This window comes from Rhinolophus ferrumequinum, chromosome X, assembly GCF_004115265.2.
Source record: "Rhinolophus ferrumequinum isolate MPI-CBG mRhiFer1 chromosome X, mRhiFer1_v1.p, whole genome shotgun sequence".
Lineage (NCBI taxonomy): Eukaryota > Metazoa > Chordata > Mammalia > Chiroptera > Rhinolophidae > Rhinolophus > Rhinolophus ferrumequinum.
The window spans coordinates 110313078-110319234 of record NC_046284.1 but is presented as its reverse complement, the minus strand read 5'-3'; positions in this window follow the sequence as shown (position 1 = coordinate 110319234).

Here is a 6157-nt window from a genome sequence, read left to right as displayed (position 1 = left end):
AAACATAAAAAAGAACCAGTAAGAAACAAAGAATACAATAACTAAAATGAAGTATACATTAGAGGGAGTCAACAGGAAATTACATGAATCAGCAATTTAGAAGACAAGGTAGCAGGAAACACGCAAACAGAATAGCAAAAAGAAAAAAGAATCTAAAAAATGAGGATAGTTTAAGGGACCTCTGGGACAACATCAAGCATACCAACATTCTCATCATAAGCATACCAGAAGAAGAAGCTAGCAAAGAATTGAAAACCTATTTTAAAAAATAATGATGAAAAACTTCCCTAACCTGGCAAAGGAAATAATATACAAGCCCAGGAAGTGCAGAGAGTCCCAAACAAGATAAACCCAAAGAGGCCCACACCAAGACACATCATAATTAAAATGGCAAAGGTTAAAAACAAAGAAAGAATCTTAAAAGTAGCAAGAGAAAAGCAGTTAGTTTACTACAAGGGCGCTCCCATAATACTGTCAGCTGATTTCTCAACAGAAACTTTGCAGGCCAGAAGGGATTGGCAGGAAATATTCAGTGATGGAAAGTAAAGAACTACAACCAAGATTACTATACACAGCAAAGCTATCATTTAAAATTAAAGGACAGATAAGAAGTTTCCCAGACAAGAAAAAGCTAAAGTAGTTCATCACCACCATATCAGTATTACAAGGAATCTTAGAGGATTTTCTTTAAGATGAAAAAAATATTAAAAATATGAATAATAAAATAGCCATAACTACATATCTATCAACAATTACTTTAAATGTAAATGGATTAAATGCTGTAATCAAAAGGTAAGGTGGCTGGATGAATAAGAAAACAAGACATATGCTGCCTACAAGAGACTCACTTCTGATTGAAAGACACACAGAGACTGAAAGTAAAGGGATGGAAAAAGTTATTTCATGAAAATGGAAACAAACAAAAAAAACCCCAAAACCAAAACAAGCTGGGGTAGCAATATGTATACCCAACAAAATAGACTTTAAAATAAACAAGAGACAAAGAAGGACCAGTAATTCCTCTTCTGGGTATTTATTCAAAGAAATCTAAAACACTACTTTGAGCAGATGTGTGCATCCATATGTTCATTGCAGCATTGTTTACAATGGTCAAGATGTGGAGGTAGCCTGGGTGTCCCAATGGATGAACGGATAAAGAGAAGTTGGTATATATGTATATACAATGGAATATTGCTGGGACATGGCAGAGAAGGGGTTCTTGCCATCTGCTTGTGCTGAGTGGAGTATGTCAGACAGAGAAAAACAGATGAAATGTGATTTCACATAAATGTGGAATCTAAAGAACAAAATAAGCAAACAAAACGGAAACAAACTAATCGATACAGAGAACATTTTGATTGTTATCATATAGGAGGGGGTTAGGGGTGGGTAAAAAAACGGAAGGGATTAGGAAGTACAAAATGGTTGTTACAAAGTAGTCTTGGGGATGTAGGGTATAGCATAAGGAATATAGTTAACAATACGTAATAATTATGTATGGTGTCAGATGGGTACTAGATTTATCAGGGTGAAAGATGGGAGGGGTTTGGGGGTCAGGGTGAAAAAGGTGAAAGGATTAGGAAGTGCAAATCGGTAGTTACAAAACAGTCATGGGGATGTAAAATAAAGCATAGGGAATATAGTGAATAATATTGTGATAGCATGGTACAGTGTCAAATGGCTGTTGGACTTAATCATGGTGATCACTTCTTTAGGTATATAAATGTTGAATAACTATGGTATACACCTGAAACTAATATAATACTTTATGTTAGCTATGTTTAGATAAAAATCTTTTTAAAAATTTGGAATCAAAAGACTAGTTCTTTTTAATTACTTTTGAATTACTGGGCCTCTTAGTTACTGGTAACGCTGTAATATTTGCTGGGTAGTTTGTGAGTGTACATGTACATGGGTACATGTTGAGTGTAACAATAACTGCTTCATTCTCATCACCATATACTATGTCAATTATAAATGTACCAATGTTTATCTATCCTTTCTACTGTTGATGGACAGACATATGGACATTTGGAGAAAAATGACCCACTCCCAATTAAGGGGGCAGGCATAAGAAAATACATCTTCCTGTCCTTTTGAAGGTTGCCACCACTGAGTTCATCTGACAGGTAGAAATGACTTAAATATAATTATTGTATAAAGAAAATGGAAGACGCAAACTATGAACTCTTCTGGAATCCACATAAATTAGACAATTCTTTTAGTACATTGTTTTAAAGAGTAACTCAGCTCACAGGGATAGCAAAATCACCCCACTAGTAATTTGAAGAAATTTAAGACAAGGTGAAAGGAAATCTGCAAAACCTCATGAGTGCCATTCTTTCACTATCAGATTGACAAATACTTTTGCCAGTTTAATGTTCATTGAGTTTTGAAACTAAATACTCTCTAGACCAGCTTCTTAAACCTTTACAAGGAAATGCTTAAATCTGGAGAACAGTCCACGAGAAATGCGGTAACCCTAAAGGAGTAAAAGTCAACAGATATCTAAGTGCATATTCATAGGGAAAAAAAGTTTCATTTATTCAAGAATAATGCTTTGCAATAAAACATGCTACGGCCAGAGAAATTCATACTATTTTTAAAAAGCAAATTGACTTAATTATAAGTCTCTTAAGTCACGCTAGTATAGAACATGAAGGTCTGTGCATTATGTTTTGTACATCTCAGTTGAAATGGTTAACTTTTCTTTCTGCTACCTATATCATTGAGTACGAAAAATTAAACCACAAATTATAGGGAAATGTCCTTTGTTTGTGAGAGAGATTAATATTCTTGAAAAAATCCATTATATCTTCTCATCTAATGCTGTACCTTACTAACTTTTGTTTGGTGGAAATGCAGTAGTCCAATTTGACAGAAGTGAGCACATGAGTTCTAGAGATAACACTAGAAAAGTAACTTTAAGTCATATTGGAAGTGGGTTGGTGTACAAAGGATTTTGAATTTTACATTGGTAGACAGCAGGAGCCATTGGAATTTTTTTTTTCATGGAAATCATTCAGATACTTTATTATGGTGTAAAAGGCAGGACTTTTAATATCCAAATGAATTAATGAGACTAGAAAAATATGCCTTAGAATAAAGCAAATAACCAAATTCCAGTTAAAAACTCTTAAGATTGCTATGCCTTCTATCAATTTTCATCTATGGAACCAACCTTTCTAAGGATGGAGGCCTCAGAATTATCATAATAGTTCTGATACAGACAAAACTATCCATTGCTATCCCTTTGCTGAATCAGCAGAGCTTTCATTCTCATTAGACTGTAAAAAAAGATGAAGTAGTGGTCTCCATGAGGAATGCAAAAAATTTTTTTTTAATTTATTGGGGTGACAATCGTTAGTGAAATTACATGATTTCACTGATAATGTGGTATATAAACCAAAAACAACAAAAGAACAAGACAAACAAATGAGAAACAAAAACTCATAGACACAGACAATAGTTTAGTGGTTTCCAGAGGGTAAGGGGGGTGGGGGATGGGAGATGAGGGTAAAGGGGATCAAATATATGGTGATGGAAGGAGAACTGACTCTGGGTGGTGAACACACAATGGGATTTATAGATGATGTAATACAGAATTATACACCTGAAGCCATCGGAATTTAGGAGTAGGTTTATAAAGTAAGATGATTAAAGCTGTGGATTTAGGAGAATAACTTGGCAGCAGTGTATAGGGAATTTATGGGAGCGGTCGAGGATCGAGAGAGGGTGGCTTGTTAGGATACCTTACCTAAAGTGACGGGTAATAAGGACTTGAAATAGGATAGCAGCAGTGTGAACAGAGACAAGGAAACAGATGCCAATTATAAATGCAGTCTTGTATCATCATTACACCTATGATGAACTGGGCAAATATCTAGCCACTATCTTAAATTACTTGACCTCCTCAAACACTGGATGGACAATATTATTTTTTGGTCTAAACCCTCCCAATGTTATTTGAATAAGTATTTCCTATAATGGCAAAAATATATGTTAAGTAACATTAAAGATAGACAGATGAGTAAGACTACTGTATCTGCTCCTGGGAAGCTGGTTGTCTATTGGAAGGAATATTCTATATGAAATTGAATAATAGAAGACAGATGAAAAAAGATGCTGTGGTGTAGTGTTTATTATTTCTAAGGCTTATCTTTAAAATCCCATGATTATGTACAGCATAAGAAATATAGTCAATAATATTGTAATTACTTTGCATGGTTACAGATGGTAACTAGACTTCTTGTGGTGATCACTTTGTAATGATCACATCACTATGATGTACACCTGAAACCAACAGGCTATTATATGCCAATTATTCTTCAATTTAAAATATTACAAATAAAATTCCATGATGTACTTTTACGTCTCTATGCTTATACATGCATTTCTCTGGAAGGAAACAAATTAATAATAATGATTATCTCTACGGAAGGAAATTGGGTGGCTGGTGAAGTTTTGGAGTTACTTTTCACCATATGGTCTTTAGTACCATTTGAATTTTATACCATCTGAATATATTATCTATTTTAAAATGTATTTTTAAATACATGATTCTCTAAATTCTTTCTTGTCGAAAAATTATGAGCACTTGGAAAAACATAATACATTCTATAAATGAGAAGTAGTTATTAAAACAAGTGGTGAGGAGACATAGTTGATTTGCAGGACAGGTGAAGGGGAAATATGTCACAATATGATATACTGGCATAGGTATTTGGACTTGGGCATCGATCAGGGAATTAATGCTAACTTTTATACATAGGAGGTAAGGGAGCTGGTGGTTACCAGAACTAAACCTTCCTTTCCCTAAAAAGAGATATCATAAAAATTTTATTATGCCCGGCATATATAGAAGAGAGGTAGGCTTTTAAAGAATCCTGGGAGTTTTATTTGGAACTAACTAATGAAAAAGTCCAACTTAGTTGCTTGATCTATTAAAAAAATATCACATCACAAATCAAATTGCCTGTTTAATGAAGACAAACTGTTTAACTTTGCATAAATGATATGGTTTAAAGAAATATTTTTTATTGGAAAACAATTGTCTGGTTTATAATAATTTTTTTCTTCAGATTAAAACAGGGGAGAAGATGAAAAGATTATGTAACTGGTCTACGAGTTTATTGGCAAAATGAATGAATGTGTGTTTTGGTTGCTGTGCAGAGACGACTTGACCTAATTGAAAGATAAATTTGATGCCTGGTGACAGAACTGAATAATTGTCTTTTTGAAAAAGAGAGTAGAAGAATTATCCATCTTCTGAATTTCTTCCACACAGTTTATGATAACTGTTTCAATCCTGGGAAACAACTCATACTCCCAAATAATCCAAACCAGTGACTATTATCAGTAGTTAAATTTAGGACCTTTAGTAGTAAAGCAAGTACTTCTCTACCACTACAGCCCCTGATGAATCAGGAACTGTCATTCATCTAGAAAGGTGATGTTATTGATTCATCTGTAAGGCATGCACTCTGAAGTTGATTTTTGTTTTTGGTTATTTGTTTGTTTTTATTTTTGGCTTGTGCTTTTGTTTTGTGTTTCTTTGTTTGTTTTTGTTTTCCCAGTTTACAATTTTTTCTTAACCACAGTCTCTGGCTGTTTTCCTTTTGACCAAATGGACTGATTTGTTATAGTGAGTCTAGCTAGAAACAGATTGATGCTGAACAGGCATACAAAAGAAAAAAAAAATCCATCAACTCTGTCTCCCTACCCCATGGCCAAAATAAGACACTCTCCCAATTATTTGTTCATTTTTCTTTAGTTCCCGGGAAAGTGTGAGCTCCTCTGAGGGTTAATCTTGTTTATATTCTCAGTCACTAGATAATATGCTCAATAAATGTTGGTTTGTACAGTGGATCACCTAAGTTTCAGAACAGCTCTATTACCAATGGAGCAATATCAGTTATTTGACCAGGATGCTAAACAAAGATTTTGGAAAATATAGAAGGTAAAAATATCTTAATTTAGTTCTTGCCCTTATTGTCATTTGGAATGGTGGTTTTTCACAAGCTTAATTTCAACAACAGTGTATCATGCTTTATACGCTTTAATGTCCAAGAAATGAGACTTATCATAGAATAAAGTTGTTAACAGTTCAGTTACTTTGATGAGAGAAGCTTCACAGAAGTAAAATCAACAACCATTC